At 40.8% G+C, this 9,073-nt stretch overlaps 1 pseudogene; it reads left to right on the top strand.

Annotated features, from left to right (window-relative positions):
* Nucleotides 7,818-8,807, top strand: LOC102179107 (annotated as a pseudogene).

Here is a 9,073-nt window from a genome sequence, read left to right as displayed (position 1 = left end):
CCATCCCTGCTGCAGGAAAAGGGCTCAGGAAATACCCAGAGATGAACCCCTCTCAGATCATCTTCAATCCAGCTCAAATACACTTTACCTCAGAGAAATTTCTCCAAAGTATTTTGAAATCATTGATCAGTTTGCTTAGTGACTAATAAGTATGCCTTTGAGGCTTTCTCTGTGCTTTCAAGGATCTTTCAAAGCAAAGGTAAGGATGGGCCAGAGAAAAAGGTGCAGAGAATCAGATGTAACCCTGAAAACCAGTATAACAATCCCTGCATGGGTTATTTTAACTGAGGATCTACTGAAGATCACAGGAGAATTTGGTGAGACCTTGCAGAACTTATGCTTTGAATGTAAACAAAGGAAGCAAATGTTTCTGAGCATTTATGCATATTCTCATATTTGGCTCTACTATTAACCTAATACTCCTCCTAAGAAATATCACTTGACCAAACATGGCTGATGGCAATCACTGTGGGTTCTCAGTTTTGAGTCTCTTGTCTTCCATGGCATGAGCTGGTTTGCTTTGAAATATTCTCTTCTTTCCATGCAGTGTAGGGAATCCTCTTTCTCCTATGAGAGCAGTGTCTTCATCAATTCTATTTCTATGTCTCTATGTCTCTAGCTTGTACTTCCTTTTGTTTCTCGCTGGCCACAGAATAGACTAATTTAATGCTAAGACATTCAGTGTGTCTGTTGCCTTTCACCTGGGGAGTCCTGTCTGTTCCTCTTTCTCTGCTTGTCTTATTCTGTGTGCTCTTTCAGCTGAAATGAAGGTGAAAATTATGTAGGTATCTCTGTGCTTTTTTTTTTTTTTTTGCCTAGAACAGTTTTGAGATTGAATTCACTTGGAAAAAAGTCTCCTTATCTGCACAGAAATTATTGACTGTGCTACTGTACTTCCTCTGATGAATAAATGTCCCAGGGGCTGCAGTAATTGGGGCTCTGCTGTTTAACCATATCATGCCCAGAAAGTGGATTGTGTACCCTCATTAATGTGACTATTCCTCAGCTTCATTCTGAATAGTGTTTAGGAAGGTTTTAATGTTTTGAGATAAATGCAATTTACTTCAATCAAATCTTTTTCTTACTTGAAGCCCTTAATTCACTTACTATTGAATATATACTATTCGCCAGGCACTAAATCCTAGAGATAGAAAGACCAATAAGAAAGAAATTATAGGCTAATGCAGGAGAGGGGAAAGAAAATAAGCAATTAAAATGCAGGGTGATAAGTATTGTAATTGATATCATTATAGAGTTTCAGGTACTCTGGATACATCTCTGAAGAGTATTGTAGGGCTTCTGTCTTTTGTTTTGACCATCATAATGATTTTAAAATACAATTCAATAGTGTTAAGTATATTCACATTAAAGAACATTGTTTAAGACAAGGATAAGAGGCATTATTTGATACCTTTATGATATTATGGAAGCACCAGCTTTGGTAATATGAGCATATTTGCAGTGAGTGATACTGTTTCCATGACTCTCTGATGTTTGTCCCTCCTGGTGTTTTGTGCTATTGAAAAATACCTGCTCTGATATACCCAAAGAGGTCTATTTATTAATCTCCAAACACATTTAACATTCTGACTCCCATGTCTTCAACCATCCCTTTCTCTGTTTCTGAAATGCAGTGACCTATTTTCCCCACACATATCCACAGCTTTGGTCTACCTGAGCACCTGCCCCAAGGGGTAAGCCAAGCCCTGCCTAAACTCTGCTTCCTTCAATGCTCAAATCACCCACGCCAAAAAATCATTGCCCCACTTGACACCTGTATCAACTCATTTGAAACTGAGCATGTTACTTTGGAATATTATCCTGACAATATATAAATCCCATTTCACCAACTAAGGTACAAAATGTACCAGGTTTTAATAATAAATCACATGGACTTAAGGCTCATAAGCATGGATTTAAAATATAATAAGAAGTTACTATGTGCAGAGGAGGTATTCAACATGCAGACATGAGGGCATGACAAGAAGAGGTTCCCATCACTGAGAACCTTACTACCTCGTGCTTTCATTTACACGATCCTATTTCCTCTTTCAAAAAAAAAAGTCTATGCAATAGTTAAGGAAGATATATTATCCTAATTTTATGATAACAATATTGACAGTAGAGAGACTAAGTGGTCAGCTGATGGAGAATAAAGACCAGTGCTGTTTTCCATGGAGATGCAACAACATACATAGCCGAGAGAACATGGGCTGCTGGAGAGAGAGTGCTTTGGATTCCCGCTCTGGTAATGGCCAGCTGAGCAGACCTGGAATAATTACTTAATATCCCAGAGCTTCAGTTACCTGGTCTTTGAAATCTGGTTGATCATGCCTACTTTATAGAGTTTTTGGAAAGATTAAATCTAATCAGTATAAGCAATGTCCAGTGCATCCTCAGTGATAGCACATGGTAGGTACTCGTTAACAGTGTTGCTTTGGTATATCTGCCCACTTACTCACAGCAATGCCTAGTAAGCCCTCAATAAATGATAGTTATTATTATAACTACTACTGCAACTACTACTATATTGCTATTACAGCTTCTATGTCACGAGGGCTGAGACCTGGGCAGTGCGTGTCCGCACAAGTATCAGTTCTTTATAGCTGCACAATCTGACTGTGCCAGTGTCCATTTTGATTGGCTGGTGGCTTTGCTATTTTAGATGTGAAATATTTTGTACAACACTCCTGCCCATAAGTGTTGTGGGACTGTTTTATGCATTTTTATCCAGTGTAGGTAACCTCCTATAACTAATGGCTCTACTTTTTTCCATCAGCACACACCTGCCACAAAGAAGCATCCCACTCAAAGCATTATTAGACTAACACAGTTTTGAAGAACATTCACAGTACTTGGCACATTACCCATTGACAGCCCATCTTGCTTAGGGATTCCCTGTAAATATTAATCCTATACCAGGCAGCTAGATATCAGGGAAATACCTTGAAGTTGGGTTTAATGAACTAGCAGCCATGGAATTGATTTCCTTATCGCTCTCATTCAGAAATTTCCATTTGGCTATATTTCAGACAGGTCAGACTTTTCCTACATGTGATTCAATTTAATTTAATTTATGATCCTTGCTCAATAATCATGACTCCAGGCTAATAGATGCTTTGAAAAGAATCAGAGTGTAGCAAGCGGGCCTTTCAGATGACTTAAGTCTCAGGGCATTTTTCCACTGTACCCTCAGCCTGAATACAACCAGGAGAGAAGGGTAGAAGAGAAGCTTCATTAAACATCCAGAGGCAATGGAAATATAAAGCCATTGAGCTGGATGGGACCATAACCCGCATTAACACGGCTCTTTTGAGTAAGTCTGCCTGTGCCAATGGCGCAAGTGTAAATGCACATGGGATTTTCAAATGACCTTTGCCTCAGGTGCCAGGGAACAGGCTCCTGGCAACAGCAGCTTCTCTGACTCTCTCAGCATCATTCCTCGGACAAAGGAAGTATCGTCACAGTCCAAACTGAGGGCATGTGCTGCTTGGGGGAGTAGTGACAGAGATTAAGGGGTATGCAATGCAAGTGTGCGCTTGTAATGAAATCTCCTGTACTTACCGCCTGGTTAGAACTCATGATTGCCACAGTATGCCTCTGTGATCAGGCTGAGCATAATGAAAAATAGCAGCAAAGCTTAGCTTTTCAGATGGCTTATATCAGAAGTGGATAGAAGTGTGTTCAAGGCTGAGCTGGTAATGAAGAGGAATCCATGATGCAGAGAATAGCAACTGATGCTTTTCATGGATAAAGGAGGGGTTCTCTGGGTGAGAGATCAATTCGCTGGAGGAGTTCCTACACCTAGGTCTTAGTGATTTAATGTCTCTGCCCAAATGTCAACATCACACTGTGCTCCAGACTATCCCATCTTCCTAAGGGGATTGTGTCATTTTCTCTCAGAAGTAATATAGCTTTACGGCAGGTGGGAGTCAAGAAAGAAAGGTACAAATTTTCTGGAATAGAATTTGACTACACATGCATCTGTGCATACACACACACACGTGCGTGCTCCTGAAATAGGGATCTCACTTCTAGGCATTTAGGTATTTATCCTAAGGAAATACTCATGTTTGTTGCAAAGGTTTAATTATAAAGCTGTTCACTGCAATACTGTCTATATTTTAAGAAAAAACCATAAACCACCCAGATATCTAACAATTATAAATAAGTTACAAAATCATAGAACTACTATATAATAGAATATCATGTAGCAAAAGAAATACTTGTAGAAAAAGTTTAAGGACAGGAAATGTGTTTCATATGTATTGTATATGTGAAATATGTATATACAGTAGGTAATAAGAATAACATACAATATGGACAGAGGTTATTTTGGGTGATAAGATCTGGTTGTTTGTTTTATTCTTTTTTGCTTAACAATATAAGAAAAGGCATTACTCTTATCATAAGAAAACCATTTTTCTTTTCTCTAAAGAAAAAAGAGGAAAATTAAAACTATGTAAATAAGTATGTATGCCAGTTGTGTGCATATATAATTATAGATTATTAGAGCCATTAATAAATATTTATCTATTAATATATATGTGACTATGACTCCATATCAATATGTGGTATAGGTTTAAGTTTTCATTTTATCTGCAACTATTGTTCTTCCTGGCTGTGCACAGAAAATATTTGACAGAGCTACACAAGAATGTTGTCCATTCAGGGGCTTATCATCATTTGTGCTCCCACCATAATTGATACACATCCCATATTGTCCCATCTTGCTGTTTCCTCCCCTTGCTGTATCTTTTCTCATCCATCTTTAGAAAGCCTACCATTCATCAAGGCCCAATTCAACCCCAACTTTTGAGGATTCCTCTAATTATACTCATTCAGAAGTAGATTCTAATTCATCTTTTTAGACTTTTGACATTTTGCCTGAGCTGTGTGCCTATCTTCTCTTCTCTAATAGACTGTAAGTTGATGGAGGGCAGAGTCTCTGTTCATCTTTGTATATTCTGAAAATAGGAGGCAATGGTGGGATACGTACTTAATATTCACTGAATGTTTAAATGAAGTAACTATTTTCAGAATTTAGAGACACACGTAGTCTGATTGTTTGCTTGAAAGTCTGACCCATCGTAGCATTGATCTGAATGTGAAACCAAATTAAGTATAGATCCCTGGCTATTTTGTGATATTTTAAAAAACAGCTTCAAGTTTAATTAGCACTTACTCTTTGAAACTGGTTCTAATATAATAATTCAATGAGTACTTATGTATGACAATCACCTGAAAGGGAAGAACTCTGAAGAGTAATAACAACCACAGTTTGTAACTCTTTCCAGGAGCATCTTATCCCTGGGGACGTGCTAGCACAAAGGTTAGGAATAGGGTAGCTGGAAATGGTCATCTTGTGACACGGGCTGCTGACCCGTCTTTCCATGCCCTCCAAGGTGATATTATTAAGATCCAACCTGAGAGCTTCTGAAATGACATCTTGGGTGGGAAGCACTCTGCAAACCCTAAAGGGCAAGGGAAATGTTAGTTATAATTATTACTATTCAGAGAAATCTTTTGCGAAGTGGTTGGGGCATGAACCTTCCCGTTTGAGAAGGTGAGTTCAGTACAGCTGGGTTGGTGCTGCACGAATTGTTTTTCTTTCTCTTTGAGAACACACTTCAGAGGCCTGCCCTCTCTAGAAAATGACTTGATCTGTAAATGTCAATGATTCAAAAATATTTCTGAGGTGGATTCTAGCCACATACAAGTCAGAAGCTCAGTTAGAATTCCCTGATACTTGAGGCGAACACTCCTGTCCAGTTCCACATTAGGACTTTCCCTCTGACCTTACGTTTCAAGGAGGGCTTCCCAATGGTGAGCCGAAACCTCCTGCGGAGTCCTCATTTGCCACTCAGTATAAAGGACACTCTGATTAGAGCCTGCAAATGGCAAACATTTTAGTGGCTATGTTTACATTTATTCTTACTATTGTTCATAGAATGGATTCAAATGTGATTCCATTTACAGACAGCTCATAAATAGTTGGTTCTAAGTTTAGCCTTAATCCCTTTGGGAATAAGTTCCTTTTATGGTTCACAATGTGACTCCCTAGTTTGAAAAAGAAAAAAAAAAAAAGCAAATCCTCTAACACTTAGAGGAATGCACATTCTATTTCATGAGCTTTCTTAAAAATTCTGGGAGCGTGATTAAGCTGTTTGCTTGCCAGCATGAAGCCACAGAGGAGAAGGCAGAGGTGACAGAACTCGAAAACCCCTCCAAAGGGTAAACCAGAGGGAATAGAGGAAAGAAAAGATTCTTAGAACTGTCAGTCTGTAGAAACAAGAAAAAATTTTATAATATTTTAAAAACAAACAAACAAAATCTAAAGCAAATTAATCCATCAGACATGTGTTCAGCTTGCCTAGCTTGAGAAATAATGAATTCAGAATAGGACAGCCATAGGATACTAATACCTTGTATTAGTTTCTCTAAGGTCCATCTAGTCAAGGTTATGGTTTTTCCAGTGGTCATGTATGGAAGTGAGAGTTGGACTATGAAGAAAGCTGAGCGCCTAAGAATTGATGCTTTTGAACTGTGGTGTTGGAGAAGACTCTTGAGAGTCCCTTGGACTGCAAGTAGATCCAACCAGTCCATCCTAAAGAAGACCAGTCCTGGGTGTTCTTTGGAAGGAATGATGCTAAAGCTGAAACTCCAGTAATTTGGCCACCTCATGTGAAGAGTTGACTCACTGGAAAAGAGTCTGATGCTGCGAGGGATTGGGGGCAGGAGGAGAAGGGGACGACAGAGGATGAGATGGCTGGATGGCATCACCGACTAAATGGACATGAGTTTGGGTGGACTTCGGGAGTTGGTGATGGACAGGGAGGCCTGGTGTGCTGTGATTCATGGGGTCGCAAAAAGTTGGATACGACTGAGAGACTGAACTGAACAACATTATTATAGGTCTTTACTTTGGAGTGCTAAATGAAAAAGCACAAAATCCCCACTGTTTTATAAAGTGAAGCTGCCCAAGCTTTGGACTACCACCCAGAATGAGAAGTTCCTAGGCCTAATGGAATCAGCGCCTGACTGAATCTATCCAGATGAATGGGTCAGGGTTCCCAGTCCAGAGACAGCCTGACAGCACTATCGCTGCTCTAAGCTCTAGCCATTTCAAAACTCACATCATTAACTTGTTGCCATAACTCCAACCACTTAGATATAAAATACTGACTTGTTAATCCTTCACAGTGTAGCTCTATCTCAACGATATTCTTTTGTTGTTTAAGTGGGCTTTAAGAAAGAAAGTGAAGTCTCTCAGTAGTGTCTGACTCTTTGTGACCCCATATTCTGTAGCCCACCAGACTCCTCCTCCCATGGGCTTTTCCAGGCAAGAGTACTGGAGTGGGGTGCCATTTCCTTCTCCAGAGGATCTTCCTGAGCCGGGTCTCCCACATTGCAGGCAGACGCTTTACCATCTGAGCCACCAGGGAAGCCTTACTTGTCTTCTTTCAGGTGAATAAGTCAAGTGCCTGTTGATTGGAATCTGCTGGTATTTTTTTAAGAGATTTTTTTTTTCCCCTGGGCTTGCAGGATCTTAGTTCCCCCATGAGGAATCAAACCTGGGCCCTTGGCAGTGAGAGCATAGCATCTTAACCGTTGGACCACCAAGGATTTCCACCAAGTGGGCTTAAGGGAATAATAATATAATTAAAGATATTTTCAAATAGGGTAATTACATATCTTAGCTTCCAAACCAGGGCATTTTTGAGAATAAAAATCTTGCTATTAATAATTTCTCCAGCCCAGAGCCCCAGAGTCCAAGCTGGGTCCTCGCCCATCTTTCAGTTGTCCACTTACTCTTTCCTTCCAAGATGACAGATGCTGCCGTGTCCTTCGCCAAGGACTTCCTGGCAGGTGGAGTGGCCGCGGCCATCTCCAAGACCGCGGTCGCACCCATCGAGCAGGTGAAGCTGCTGATGCAGGGGCAGCATGCCAGCAAGCAAATCACTGCAGATAAGCAGTACAAGGGCATCATAGACTGCGTGGCTCGTGTCCCCAAGGAGCAGGGAGTCCTGTCCTTCTGGCGTGGTAACCTGGCCAATGTGATCAGATACTTCCCCACCCAGGCTCTCACTTTGCCTTCAAAGATAAATACAAGCAGATCTTCCTGGGTGCTGTGGACAAGAGGACCCAGTTTTGGAGCTACTTTGCAGGGAATCTGGCATCAGGTGGTGCCGCTGGGGGCCACGTTCCTGTGTTTCGTGTACCCTCTCGACTTCGCCCGTACCCGTCTAGAAGCCGACATGGGCAAAGCTGGAGCTGAAAGGGAATTCAGAGGCCTCGGTGTCTGCCCGGTTAAGATCTACAAATCTGACGGGATTAGAGGCCTGTACCAAGGCTTTAACGTGTCTGTGCAGGGTATTATTATCTACCGAGCTGCCTACTTCGGTATCTATGACACTGCCAAGGGAATGCTTCCAGATCCCAAGAACACTCATATCTTCATTAGCTGGCTGACCGTGCAGTCACGGCGGTTGCTGGGTTGAGTTCCTATCTGTTCGACACTGTGCGTGGCCGCATGATGATGCGGTTAGGGCGCCAAGTAACTGACACCATGTGCACAGGCACGCTTGACTGCTGGAGGAAGATTGCTCGTGATGAAGGAGCCAAAGCCTTTTTCAAAGGTTCGTGGTCCAGTGTTCTCAGAGGCATGGGTGGGGCTTTTGTGCTTGTCCTGTATGATGAAATCAAGAAGTTCACCTAAGTTATCTCCTAGTTTTTCTCCTTTGACTAGGCATGTTGTATTATATAACATATCTTAAGCATTCCTGACAGACTGTTAGCTGTCTATTTATCAGTGGCAACTATTTACTGGTTGAAAATGGGAAGCAATAATATTCACATGACCAGTTTTCTCGTAAAGCCATTTCCATGATGACGATGGGACCCAATTAATTTTTTATTTCAGTCACTCCTGGCAAATAACAAATTTGAAGAAATAAAAAATACCTGGAAAAAAAATAATTTCTCCAGGAGAACAGGCATAAGCCAAACTGCCTAAGAAATTTAGTGTTTTTTTTTTTTTTTAATTTTCCCCCTCTTTGTTTCTTCTTACCCA

This window comes from Capra hircus, chromosome 12 (assembly GCF_001704415.2).
Source record: "Capra hircus breed San Clemente chromosome 12, ASM170441v1, whole genome shotgun sequence".
In the NCBI taxonomy this organism is placed as follows: Eukaryota; Metazoa; Chordata; class Mammalia; order Artiodactyla; family Bovidae; genus Capra; species Capra hircus.
This window is presented reverse-complemented; position numbering and strand designations above follow the sequence as displayed.